This window comes from Arachis ipaensis, chromosome B1, assembly GCF_059453495.1.
Source record: "Arachis ipaensis isolate K30076 ecotype BB chromosome B1, ASM5945349v1, whole genome shotgun sequence".
In the NCBI taxonomy this organism is placed as follows: Eukaryota; Viridiplantae; Streptophyta; class Magnoliopsida; order Fabales; family Fabaceae; genus Arachis; species Arachis ipaensis.
Window position 1 is genome coordinate 111,458,489 of NC_142436.1, and position 14,962 is coordinate 111,473,450.

Below are 14,962 nucleotides of genomic sequence, written 5' to 3' on the forward strand. Positions count from 1 at the left end.
AAAGTATTTTTAGGAAGGAATTATAAATGCATGCTACTCATATGAATAAGTGGGTAAAGATTTGATAAAATCGCACAATTAAGCACAATATAAACCATAAAATAATGGTTTATCACTCTTCTCTTCTCTTCTACCTCATTCCGCAATTTACAGTTTACCTGAATCCTAGTTTTTCTCTCTGAACCATGAGCAACTAAACCTCCACTATTAAGGTTAGGAGCTCTGTCTGTTGTTTGGAGTGATACTATTATTTTTCTATTTTAATTCTTGTACTGATTTATTATTCAAGAATTGTTTTCGTTCTTTATTTTATGAATCTGTGTGGAATGGAAGTATGACCTTGATTCTAATTGAGTTCTTGTTTAACTTGGAAAAGCTCTTTACTTGAACAACAACTTGAAAGCATATTCTCCTAAATTTCTAATTATCTGGACTTAACAGGATACGTGACATATAATCCTCTTATATTTGGGTAATTAGGATTTTTGTGGCATATAAACTAGAATTGAACTTCACCCTCTAATTGGAATTAAGTGACCAAGGAATTGGCGGTTGATGAATTTTGGAGGAGACTAAAAAGGTCTAAGAAATTTGGGTGTAGTCACATAGAGTTTGCCATGAATTAATTCTTGCATGATTAAAATAGTTAGAAAGAAAAGTCAATTCGGAAAATAGATATCTCTGAAGCCTTAACTGTTTCTCCATATATTATTCACACTTGTTTACTGCTTGTTTCTGATTTCTTGAATTATTGTTTAATGTGTTTAAACCTTAAAACACCATTTTCTATTTGTCTGACTAAGCCAATCACTCAATTATTGTTGCTTGATCCATCAATCTGATGACAAGTTATCTTATGCTAGTTTCACAAGCATTTTTCACTTGTTTCATTAGGTTTTATGCACTTTCTTGAGTAATAAGTAAGCAATTGGATTGGAGTTTCATGCATTTCCTAAGACAAATAAACATGGTTGTTTATGTGCTTTCTCATAAGGTTTTATGCTAATTTTGGTTGATGTTATGAATGATGCAAATACCTTGTGATTATAGCCAACTTTGATGCAAATGTTTGGTTGATTTTAGGTGAAAAAAAGCTGGAAAGAAGGGGAAAAAGCAGAGGAAGAAGCAAAGCAGAGGAAGTAACGTTGGTAGCCAAGTTAGTCCACCAACGTCACCTCAAACGTTGGAAGCAATTGTAGAAGTAAAAGTTCTGCTGTCCACGTTGGAGGGAACGTTGGCAAGCCAACGTTACCCCCAGTGTTTTTGATGTAATGTGCTTTCTGGAAAATGGGAAAAATGTGGCCAGTCCAACGCTGAGGCCAACGTGCGCTATCTGAGTTCCAAAATCTTAATTTTAAAAAAATGTATCGACGCGCACGCACATGCAACGCGTACGCGTAAACCAATATTCTGACAATCCACGCGTACGTGTAGGTGACCCGCACGCGTAGGTGACGCGCACGCGTGGATAGAGCAACGTTTGAGGGAACGTTGCTACTCAAACGCTGGGTCGAACATCTTCGAAAAGCTTTCAAAACTGGAGTAGGGGATTCGCATCCACGCGCACGCGTAGGCTATGCGCACGGGTGGATGAGTATTCTGATCTCAAATGCGGAAAAGCGCAGGGCACGCTTACGTGTCAAGTGGTAATTTGCACTATCCACACGTATGCGTCAGCCACGTGTACGCGTGGGTAGGCGAACATTGGCACTCTAACATTGAGTCAAATGTTGATGACAGTAACCAGAATCCATTTTTCCAAAGGGACGTTTGATCAACGTTGGCCCAAAAACGTTGACTCCAACTTTGACATCAGAAATGCACAATTGGCGCCCTTATTTCTTCAACTACATTTGGAGCCAATCCAATCAACCCCAACAGAGATTAAGAGGCCCAATCCAAGAACCTGAAGGCTGAATTAGAAAGTGTATAAATAGAGAAGAATTTGATTGAGAGAAAGGCTAGTCAGTAGGAAATTTCAGCATAGAGAGTTAGTTAGCAGATCTGAATTATATTTTCCTTCTACATTTTTCTTTTGCATTTCTCTGTAACTTTCTAATCTCTGGTTTTACTTGAGCAATGATGAACTAAACCCCAAATTCATTAGGGGGAGGAGTTCTATTGTAATTCCAATGAATAATGAAATTCTTCTTCTTCTCAATTCATTTGTGTAGCTATTGGGTATCTTCTGCTTAAACTTTGAATTATTCACTCTAGAAGGGGGTTTGATTCAATTGAATGTGGGTGTGAGCCTCGGAAGGGGAATCACTTACATTAAAATTGAAGCTCTATCCTTCACAATTCTCCTAACCAACACCATTCGGGAGGAATTGAGGTTTTGAGAATTTGTGTGGCTTATGGATGAGAGAATGTACTCTAACTCTTCTCATGACAATTAGATCAAGGAATTGGCAAGATTGATTGCGATTAGAGAGATTGGATCACCAAGGAATTGGGATTCAATCAATATCAATCCGCCATATATCTACTCATATGGTTGAGAAAGGAGTTGAGACTCAATTGATTCATGATGGATTATGATATCTCCAATCCCTGATGAATCATTTCCTCTGATTGTCTTCATTATAAACTTCTCTGATTTCATTTTTCATTTGATTTGTCTTGCTGTTTGAGTCCCTGCACCCAATTCCCTTTATAATTCCTGCAATTTAAGTTTCCCTTCAATTGAGATTTTGTAGTTTTACTTTCCTGTACTTTAAGATTCATTTATTTACATTTCTTTCAATTTAAGATTCAGCTCTTTTAATTTCTTATTCTTTAAGTTTCAGCAATTTAAATTTCTTGCCGCTTAAGTTTCAGCTAATTTACATTATGCACTTTAAATCTCTTAGCAATTTACTTTCTGTCAATCCAATTTCACCCAATTCATCAATATTAGCTTAACTAAATTCTTCACCATACTAAAGTTGCTTAATCCATCAATCCCTGTGGGATCGACCTCACTTTTGTGAGTTTTACTACTTGATGCGACCCAGTACACTTGCCGGTTAGTTTGTGTGGAATCGAATTTTCCCTCATCACAATCCTCGTGGGATCGACCCTTATTCACTTGAGGTACTACTTTCTACGACTAGGTGCACTTGCCAGTTAGTTTGTGGTTATAAATTTCGCACCATATACTGGGTCGCATCAAGTAGTAAAACTTACCAGAGTGAGGTCGATCCCACAAGGATTGAGGGATTAAGCAAATTTAGTATGGTGATAAGTCTAGTCAAGCTAACAAGTGATGAATTGAATGAAGTTTGATCAACAGAAAGTAAATTGCAAGAAATCTAAAGTGCTGAATGTAAATTGTTTGAAACTTAAATGACAAGAAATTTAAATGACTGAAACTTAAAGAGTAAGAAAGTAAAAGAGCTGAATCTTAATTTGCAAGGAATGTAAATGACAGGAATTTTAGATTGCATGAAAGTAAAAGTGCAGAATCTAATTGCAGTGAAACTTAAATTGCATGAATTATAAAAGAAATTGGGTCAGGGAATCGAGACAACAGTGAACAATATCAATTAAAGTGAATGCAGAGAAATCTAAATTGAAGAAATTATAAGAGAATGATTCATCAGGGATTGGAGATACTATAATCCATCATGAATCAAATGGGTCTCCACTCCTTTCCCAATCATGTGAGTAGATCTATGGCGGATTAAAATTGATTGGATCCCAGTTCCTTGGCAATCCAATCTCTCTAATCACAATCAATCTTACCAATTCCTTGATCTAATTGTCATGAGAAGAGTTAGAGCACATTCTCTTATCCATAAGCCACACAAACTCTCAAAACCTCAATTCCTCCCGAATGGTATTGGTTAAGAGAGTTGTGAAGGATAGAGCTCCAATTCTAATGCAAGTGATTCCCTTTCTGAGGCTCACACAAGCATTCAGTTGAATTAAACCCCCTTCCGGAGTGAATAATTCAGAATCAAAATAGAAGTTATCCTCTAGCTGCCCAAATGAATTGAGAGGAAGAAGAATTTCATTGATTCATTATGATTACAGTAGAGCTCCTCCTCCTAATGAAATTGGGGTTTAGTGACTCATAGCTCTAAGTTCAAACAGAATTCTAAAATGGGAAATTAAACTGAACATAGAAGAGAAAGAGAAAATAAAACAGGAAAATGAAATGAAACTGGAAAAGTAAAATTCAAACTGGAAAACAAAAATGTAAACAGAAAGGAAAGTGATGCAGAGTCTCAGCAGAAAGTAAAATTCAAAAGTGCAAAGTACAAAAGAGATCTAAAAGAAAAAGAAGCTCAAAAAGTAGATCTGGAAGAAGCCCCCCAGCCGAGCTTTTTTTAAAAATTCAAGATGCCCTCCATTTATACTAGTGTATTGTGGTACGTGGCAGAAGTTAGGCCAATTAAGAGATTTTAAATAAGAGAATAACGTTGCAAGTATAGCTCTTAACCAGCTAAAACCCGCCTCACCAATTTAGAAAGGTGTCACAAAGATTTAGAATAAAAATACTAGGAGTATGAATCCCAGGTCGTCTCCCAACGAGTTGCACAAAAGGATGCTATTTTATTAATTAGGAATTTTCCGAGAGTTTTGAGAGTTGAATAATGAGCAATTAAATAATTATATATTAAAGCAATAAACTAAGAATGATTATTGATATTCTAAATAAAAAGCCTTGACTAGGGGAATGATTAATTGGAAGTTCTATCCTTGTTGGGTTCTCTTAAGTGTAGTATTAAAAAGGTTGTTGTTTTCACTTAGTTAACCCTTACTAAATTAAGGAAAGTCAAGTGATTAAGCTAACCCTTATTTGCAAATCCTAGTCCTCTCCCTTGGGAAGGTCTAGCGTTAGTAAATACAGAACTAGCTAACAACGTCCAAATTAATCAGCACTTAAGCCTTCCAACTCAAGTGTCTCCTTCTAATCAAACCCCATGTCAAGTATGAAGTCTACTCCATTGACATGAATATAACGCTTATAAAAATATAAGAAGAAGACATGATAAATTTAAATAAAATAAGGATTCAAAATTAATTAAAAGTAAAAGTAATTCTCTGCATTAACAATCCATGAAAATAATCAATTACTACTCTAAGCAAGAATTAAGAATATGTTATAAATAAATGAAAGAGTAAGTAAAGAAACAAACTAGAATAATGTCTTCAACGGAGCTAATGACTTCTTCAATATACAAAAGCATAAGCTAATTAACTATGAATGTAAAGAGAACCTAGAGGGGAAGTAATCCTCTCTAAATTAAGATCTAAAAACCTAAAAACTATCCTAATGAGAATATGTCTATTGTCTATTGTTGTGTATCTAATCTGTTGTTGAGTCTCTGCGTGTTCCCTGGCTTTATTATGTGTTTCTGGGCCGAAAACTGGGTCAAAACACGGCCCGAAATCGCCCCCAGCATTTTTTGTTAATTCTGCAGATCGCGCAGGTCACGCGTACGCGTCAGTCACGCGTTCGCGTCATTCAGCGATTTTCCTTGTCACACGTACGCATCGTCCACGCGTTCGCGTCATTCGTGCAGACTCCAATCTGCGCGTACGAGTCAGGCACGCGCACGCGTTGCTGTGATTTTTTCCATTCTGCGCACTCGCGTGAGCCATGCACGCGCGTCAGTGTTCGCTGGTTATCTCCTTAGTTTCTTGTGTTCCTTCCATTTTTGCAAGCTTCCTCTCCATTCTCTAAGCCATTCCTGCCCTATAAAGCTTGAAACACTTAACACACGTATCATGACATCGAATGGTATAAAGGAGAATTAAAATATACTAATTAAAGATCTCTAGGATGCAAGTTTTTAACCATAAACAATACTAGGAAGGAATTATAAAATCATGCAATGAGTATGAATAAGTGGGTGAAGACTTGATGAAACCACTCAATTAAACACAAGATAAACCATAAAATAGTGGTTTATCAACCTCTCCACACTTAAACATTAGCATGTCCTCATGCTTAGATTAAGGAGATAAAACAAATGAGTAGGGAAAAGTAAGACTCATGCAATGCAATGCAACCTATGTATATGAATGCAACTATATGATAAAATGATTTTGTCTATTTAGTTAAAAATAAATAAAATTCCACTAACTCAATTTATACAGTAAAAGCAAGTAAACTCGTAGGAATACAGCTTATGAAAGCAGGGAACATAGGATTAAGCGTTGAACCCTTACTGATGGTGTATATGCACTCTAGTCACTCTAGTGTATAGGGTAATCACTCTACTCTTCTCTAATCATGCTTTCTAAACCTTGTTCTTCACCTAACCAATCAACAAGTATTTAATGTACCAATGAAAACATCTTGAGGTCTTTTCAAGGTTATAATGGGGCCAAGGTGAAGGTGAGGGTATATATATGGCTAAGTGAGCTATAAATTGAATCCTTGATTATCCTAAGCTATCACCTAACATATATACTCTATTTTCTTCTTAGATCATCCTTAGGTTACCCAAAATTCTCCCACTTTTGTTTTACTTACTCATGCATCAACTTTTCTCTTAACTTGTATCACATATGCATTGATTTTTGAACTTAACTTAGCATTGGGGTAATTTTATCCCCTTATTCATTTATCTAATTTCTTATTTGATTAAATATTTTTGAATTTTTTTTAACTAGGAATATAAACATAGCTTATCAATGCACATGGATTTATAATAAAAAGTTGTTCTCTTATATTTTTTCTTTTTGTTTTACATGAGTAGGTACCCAAATTCCCAATATTTCATCAAATTAAAGACTTATCACATTCCCTTATTAACTAATGTTCCCATTGTTTTTCCCACACTTAATTGACACACACTTTCTATCTTAAGCTAACCAAAGATTCAATTTGGGGTATTACTTGTTTTTCTGCTTAAGGCTAGTAATGTGGTAAAATATAGAACAAATGGGATTAAAAGGCTCAAAGTTGGCTAACAAAGGTGATTGAAAGGGTAGGCTATTTGGGGTAAGTGAGTTAATAAAATAATGGCCTCAATCATATGCATGCATATAACACATTAAATATTGGATATATAGGATGGAACAAAATATAGATCACAATCATAGAGAAGCAAACACACAAAAATAAAAATTTTATGGTTAAATAGTGTAACCATGTCATTAAGCTCAAGTCTCACAGGTTGTGTGTTCTAGCTTTTAACTATGTTCCAAATACAACTTCCAAACAAGTTTAACACAAAAAGTTTTGGTTTAAATTAGTGAAATTTTTCAAACATAGGGTCTTAAAAAGAAACTTATTTTTTTTACCAATTAGAACATGCATGCAAATAACCTATTACTATGCAATTTTATCCTATCCTAACAAAAGAAGAATAAACTAAATATCCTATTTTATTGGTGTTTAAGGAAGAGAAATTACCTCCTTAAGTTAGGTACTGACCGACCTCCCCACACTTAAAGCTTGGCACCGTCCTCGGTGCCATCAGTCAGGAACAACGCGGGGCTGGTAGCAGCATCTCCACAATCGGGACCGTCATGGCTCCCTGTGCTGGTGAATGAAGTGGAGTCCGGAGTGTCTGGGTCTTCTTTAGGTAGGTGGTGACCAACAAGTAGCTCATTGAGGTATGTAAATCGGTGCTTGTTACGGCGCTCTCTTTGCTTTCCTTTCCGGTCAAGCCGGTCTAGCCTCTCAATTATCTGATGGAGCAGTTGGTTTGTTGAAGGTGCTTGTGATGTGGAAGGAGTAGGAATATCTTCGACTGGTTCTGCAGGCCGGCTAGTAGTAGCTGCTGGAGGTCTGATATATTTCCTATTAGGGACGTACTGATCAGCCCGTGGAATCATGGCCTTAGTGTCCCCAGCTCTGTAGGAGACTCTGATTGCTGAGACTAGATCTGAAACTAAGGCGGGAAAAGGTAGGTTGCCCGCAATCTGTACGTGTCCCATAGCATGCCGAATGTGTCTTGGTAAATTGAGGTGCTGGTCTGTAAGGATACACCAGAGTAAAACTGCCATGTCTGTGGTGAAGGAGGACTCGTGAGTTCTCGAAAAGACGTAATGGGACATAATCTGTGTCCATACTCGAGCCTCTAAGGTGAGTGCTAAAGCCAATATGCTCTTAGGTAGAGATCGATGGTATCCATAGATCTATCTGCTGCCAGGTTGTGCTATAACTCTGAGAACGGCGTCCCAATCAAATTGGTATGTCTGGCGTTTGAATGAGGCTTCTTGGAATGCGTCCAATCCTTCTGGTGCACGGGGAAGATCTAAAGCTCGTTGAATGGCCTCTTCTGTTATGGGAACTTGCTTCTGATGGACATAGACAGACTGCATGGTTGGCATATGAAAATTGGAGTAGAATTCAACTACCCATGAAAGATTAACCTACCGTGACTGTCTCCGAAGGAATCCCCATTGTCTTCGTTCAATTCGCGGCTCAATAAATTCAACAATGTTGGTCGGGAGGATGAGAAGATATTTATTATTATAATTTCTCTCAGCAGTGTCCTTTGCTGGGAAAGCTTTCTCTTTTTCATCAACCTTGATAATCCTCTTGATTCGTTTTGTTGAGGGCTTTACTGCTGTTGAAGATGGCTTTGCCACTAGTACTCTTTTTGTTCCTTTCCTTGCTAGTGGTTTGGGAGTAGCTTTCTCTTTACCCTTCTTGGTGGCCATCCTGAAAAGGGAAAAAGAATGTAATATGTAAAGCTAAGGGTTCGAGCAAGGGAGGGGATAGTGTAGGTGATAATCAATGCACGATAAAGAAGGATGTCGTTAACACATGGTCATGACTACATGTGAAAAGTTCATCAATGGAAATATAGCAAGTGCATGTGATGGCAATTAAATGCAAGATGTTTATTGGCATGCCAGCAAAGGCATGAGTAGCATAGATCAAGCATTAAATGTCCAAGTTAGATTATCAACCCTTTCACACTAACAACCTGTTTGTATTGACAATTATATTTAATCAATAAAATATAAAAGGGGTTTTGTGAAAAACAGACATTAGAGTAGAGTAAGATAAAAATAATGCACAATGCCATACGGGCTTTTTCACAAACAGATAGCATGCATGGTGAATATGTTATTGAAATTATTAAATTGAACATGCAAGCAACCCTTTAAGAAGTAATATTAATTGTCAAACAATTCTACAATAACTCATAAGCAAAATATAGAAGTAAATAATCACCTAATTAAATTTCTAACACCAATTAAAGGAATAAAAAGAAAGAGAAAGAAAAGTAAAATATGGATAATGAAGGTAAAAAGAAAAAGAAAAAGAAAACATAAATAAATAAAAATAATAAAAGAAAAGTATAGAGGGGAGAAAGAAAGAAAAGAACCTTGATAATGAAAGTTAAAAAATAAGGGATGAGAAAGTAAAAAGTGAGAAAGAATAAAGAAGGAAGAAGAGAGAAGAAAGAAATAAGAAGGGATAAGAAAAGATTTAGATTTGGGAAAGAAAAGATAAGATATCTTGGCTGATTTGGATAAGCTGTGCGTCGCATATGACGCAGACGCGTGGGTCACGAAATCCATGGTGGGCGATAAGTTCAGGTGACGCGGACGCGTGGGTCATGCGATCGCATGGCCTGATTTGTGCTATTGGCGCGAGTGCAGCCTCGTGTACGCACAATTCTCTGTTTTAAATGCATTTTGCCAAAAATCTGGGTGACGCGTTCGCGTGGGTGATGCGATCGCGTGAATGGCCATATTTTGAAAATGATGTGGACGCGTGGAGCACGCGTTGACGTGATAGGGCTTGTGCTTCCAGCACCACTCCAGCCCCACTCCATCATAACTTTCTGCCATACACCTCTTTACGTCGATTTTTGCAAGGGCACGCAGTCGCATTGGTGACACGGACGCGTGGGGAGGGTTTTTTCAAAATGATGCGGCCACATCAGCGATGCGGGCGTAGACATGTTTGTGCCTAAGGCACGCCTCCAGCCACGCTTTCGCGTGACTCTCTACTTCTTTTCATCCTTGTTTCTAATGCACTATGACGCGGACGCGTCAGCGACGCTTACGCGTCGCGTGCCTCTCTTTTTTTTTTTTTCTTTTTTTTTTATATGCAGAATGCAAATGTAAATGCAGGCTATATGGAGAGGTTATAAGAAGAGTCATTAACAAAAATAAAAATAGAGTAAAATAAAACTAAGACTGAAACTGAACGATTATACCATGGTGGGTTGTCTCCCACCTAGCACTTTGCTTTTACGTCTTTAAGTTGGACGTCTTCAGTCTCATTCTGCTTCTGTTGGTGGGTCTTCCAGAAGGAAAACCTCTAGTTCTTTGTGATCCTTCATCTTCTCACCATGATAAAGCTTTAGGCGATGTCCGTTGACCTTCATGAATTTGGAGCTAGAAGGATGACGTAGGTGAAAAACTCCGTATGGCTCTGCCTTCTCTACTCTATAGGGACCTTCCCATCTTGATCTTAGTTTGCCTGGCATAAGCCTCAGTCTGGAGTTATAAAGAAGAACTAACTCCCCTGGTCTGAATTCTCTCCTTTTTATGTGTTTGTCATGGACAGCCTTCATCTTCTCTTTGTATCACCTGGAATTGTCATATGCTTCTAGGCGAAGATTTTCCAATTCTGCTAGTTGCAGCTTTCTTTCAGCACCAGATTCTTCAAAATTCATATTGCACCCCCTTACAGCCCAGAAAGCCTTGTGTTCCACCTCCACTGGAAGGTGGCAAGCCTTTCCGTATACTAAGCGGAAGGGGCTCATCCCAATGGGTGTCTTGTACGCTGTTCTATATGCCCAGAGTGCATCTTGTAGCCTGGCACTCCAGTCTTTCCTATGGGGCTTTACTATCTTCTCCCGAATGTGTTTAATTTCTCTGTTAGACACTTCTGCTTGTCCATTGGTCTGGGGATGATAAGCGGTTGCTACTTTGTGAAGTATCCCATGCTTCTTCAGTAATCATGTTAGTCTCCTGTTAAAAAAGTGAGTGCCTTGATCGCTCACGATTGCTCGTGGTGATCCAAAGCAACAGATAATATGGTTTCTAACAAAGGAAACAACAGTGTTAGCATCATTAGTACGGGTAGGAATTGCTTCCATCCATTTAGAAACATAATCTACAGCTAACAGTATATAAAGGTAACCATTAGAGTTTGGAAATGGACCCATGAAGTCAAGGCCCCAAACTTCAAAAATTTCACAGAAACGCATAATCTGTTGAGGCATCTCATCCCTCTTGGATATATTACCAAATCTTTGGCACGGGGAACATGATTTACAAAATTCAGCAGCATCTTTAAAAAGAGTAGGCCACCAAAATCCACAGTCTAAGATTTTTCTAGCTGTTCTTTGACGGCCAAAATGTCCTCCACTCTCAGAAGAGTGGCATGCCTCTAAAATGGACTAGAATTCTGATTGGGGTACACATTTTCTAATTACCTGGTCAGCACCACACCTCCATAAATATGGGTCATCCCATGTATAATATTTAGACTCGCTTTTCAGCTTGTCCCTTTGATGTTTAGTAAAATTTGGAGGGAAAGTATGACTAACTAGATAATTAGCTACAGGTGCATACCAAGGAACTACTTCAGATACTGCATGCAAGCTCTCAAATGGGAAAGCATCATTTATAGGAGTGGAGTCATCCTTAATGTGCTCAAGGCGACTCAAGTGGTCTGCCACTAAATTCTGGTTACCACTCCTATCCTTAATTTCTAAATTAAATTCTTGTAGCAGCAGTATCCAACGTATTAACCTTGGTTTGGACTCCTTTTCAGCTAATAAATATTTTAGAGCTGCATGGTCTGAATATACTACTACCTTAGTACCAAGTAAATAGGCTCGGAATTTATCCAGAGCAAAAACAATAGCAAGATTAGACTGAGCAGCATCTAATGTTTTAGATGCATAAGCAATTACGAAAGGATCCTTACCTTCGCGCTGAGCCAGTGCCACTCCTACTGCATGGTTGGAGGCATCACACATAATTTCAAATTGCTGGCTCCAGTCTAGTCCTCTCACAATCGGAGCTTGAGTAAGGGCAATCTTTAGCTTATCAAACGCTTTTATACAATCCTCACTGAACTCGAACTCAATATCTTTCTGCAGCAGTCTGGATAAAGGTAATGCTATCTTACTGAAGTCCTTAATGAATCTCCTGTAAAAACCTGCATGGCTAAGGAACGAACGGACTTCCCTCACGGAGGAGGGGTAAGGTAAACTAGAAATGACATCTACCTTTGCTGGATCTACTGAAATACCAGTTTTAGAGACAACATGTCCTAGAACAATCCCTTGTTTTACCATAAAGTGACATTTTTCAAAATTCAATACAACGTTTGAACTAATACACCTGTCTAATACTCTAGCTAAACTATCCAAGCAAAGGTCAAATGAATCACCATATACGCTAAAATCATCCATAAATACTTCCATATAATTCTCAATAAGATCTGAAAAGATACTCATCATGCATCTTTGGAAAGTAGCAGGTGCATTACACAAGCCAAAAGGCATTCTTTTATAAGCATACGTTCCAAAGGGACATGTAAAAGTGGTCTTCTCCTGATCTTTAGGAGCTATATGAATTTGAAAGTAGCCTGTATAACCATCTAAAAAGCAACAATGGGATTTACCTGATAGGCGATCGAGCATCTGATCAATAAATGGCAAGGGATAATGATCCTTGCGAGTAGCTTGGTTGAGACGCCTATAGTCAATGCAAACCCTCCATGAATTCTGCACTATAGTTGTCAGGAGCTCTCCATATTCATTCTTTACTGTTGTGACTCCAGACTTCTTGGGTACCACTTGTACTGGACTGACCCATTCACTGTCTGAGATGGGGTAAATGATATCTGCTTCAAGTAGCCTGGTCACTTCTTTCTTGACAACTTCCAAGATGATTGGATTCAATCTTCTTTAGGGTTGATGGACAGGTTTCGAGTCCTCTTCTAAATATATTCTGTGCTCACAAACTTGAGGGCTGATGCCGACTATATCCGCCAAGCTCCATCTAATTACTTTTTTATGTCTTTTCAGCACACTAAGCAGTTGTTCCTCCTGTTGAGAAGTGAGTTCCCTTGCAATGATAACTGGAAACTCCTGATTATCCTTAAGGTAAGCATACTTGAGGTGTGGAGGAATGGGCTTTAATTCCAATTTTTGCTCATGGCTAGGTTCTGGATCATCCGGGGCTAGTGGTAATGGTAAAGTGTCTTCATTATGTTCAGAGGGTGTCCCCACACTTGGACCTTGCTCCATGTGCTTCTCTTCTAATTCTTCTTGGTGAACTTCAGCTACAGTTTCATCAATGATGTCACACTGGAAGATAGAATGATCTTCCGGAGGGTGCTTCATAGCTTCATTTAAACTGAAACTCACCGTTCTGCCATCTATCTCAAAGGAGTAAGTTCCTGAGATTGCATCCAACTTGAACTTTGAAGTTTTCAGGAATGGTCTTCCAAGCAGGATTGATGATGGTCTTCTTGAGTCATTAGGGGGCATTTCTAGGATATAGAACTCAATGGGAAATGTGAGCCCCTTAATGCTCACTAATACATCTTCAGTAATTCCAACTACTGTAATAATGATTTTATCTGCTAACACAAAACGAGCTGCTGACCTTTTTAAGGGAGGGAGCCTTAAGGTATCATATATAGACAATGGCATTATACTAACACATGCTCCTAAGTCACACATGCAATCAGAAAATATTACACCTCCAATGGTACAATTAACCATGCATGGACCTGGATCACTACATTTTTCAGGTATACCTCCCATTAAAGCAGATATAGAACTACCTAAAGGAATAGTTTCTAATTCATTAATTTTTTCTTTATGTATGCATAAATCCTTCAGAAACTTTGCATATTTAGGTACTTGCTGAATAACATCAAAAAGGGGAACAGTTACCTCAACCTTTTTGAAAATTTCTACCATTTTAGGATTAGGTTCAATCTGCTTTCTGGACTTCCTTGCAAGGTGTGGGAATGGGATAGGGATGGCACCACTTGTAGCCTCTGCATCCTTTGGTGCTCCATTCCTTGTCTGAGCCATTTTTTTCAACCTTGTATTGTACTTTATCTTCCTCTTCAGCATCTTCCATTTCAGCATCTTCTACTTCTATCACATCCTCAACTGAGGCGTGTTCTATTGGGCTTGGCTCCTCCTGATTCCTCTCTGACAGTGTGGTTCCGAACCTCAAAGTGATGACATTGATGCCACCCTTCGGGTTAGGTAAGGGTTGAGAAGGAATTCTACCAGAGTTTAAAGGTTGGTTAGTGAAAGTAGGTAATGAATCTATCTGGGCGACGAGAGCTTGTAAAGTGGCGTTCAGACCATTTAGAGTAGAGTTCAGTGTAGTCTGCATATCTTGTTGTCCTTGTGCAAGAGAACGAAGCATCTCGTCATTTTATGAGGAAGTAGGATAAGTGATCTGTGGTACTTGTTGTTGGTTTTGCTGGGGTCCTTGTGACTGTCTTAAGTGAGGAGCTCTGTAAGGTTAGTTCTGATTCTGCTGTCTGTTATTATTATTCCACCTCTGGTTTCCATAGTTATCTCTGCCTCCTCTGTTATAGTTGTCCCTCCAGCCATGGTTGGAATTATCCCTCCAACCTTGGTTAGAGTTGTCCAGCCATCCTTGGTTATAGTTCCCACCTTGGTTGTGGTTGCCGCCTTGTTGATTGTATTCTTGATTTGGGCGGTCATAGAAGTTATGAGTAGCTGCCACAGTATTGTCTTCTTGTTGGAGCTGCGGGCATTCATCAGTATAATTACTATAATAGCACATATGCCGCATACTCTTTGGGGTACTAACTGTTGGCTTTATTGTGGTGGGGAAGGCTGAGCTTGTTGTTGTTGGTTTAACTGTAATTGCTTCAGTAGGTTGGTCATTTCACATATACTCTGTGTAAGGGCAGTAGTCTCAATACTAGAGGAAACTTCTGCAACAGCTTTTAAGTGGGTGCTCCTGTGCCTGTGATTCTTGGTGGATTCAGCTAAGTCGCTGATCAGTTGCCATGCTTCATCTGCGGTCTTATACT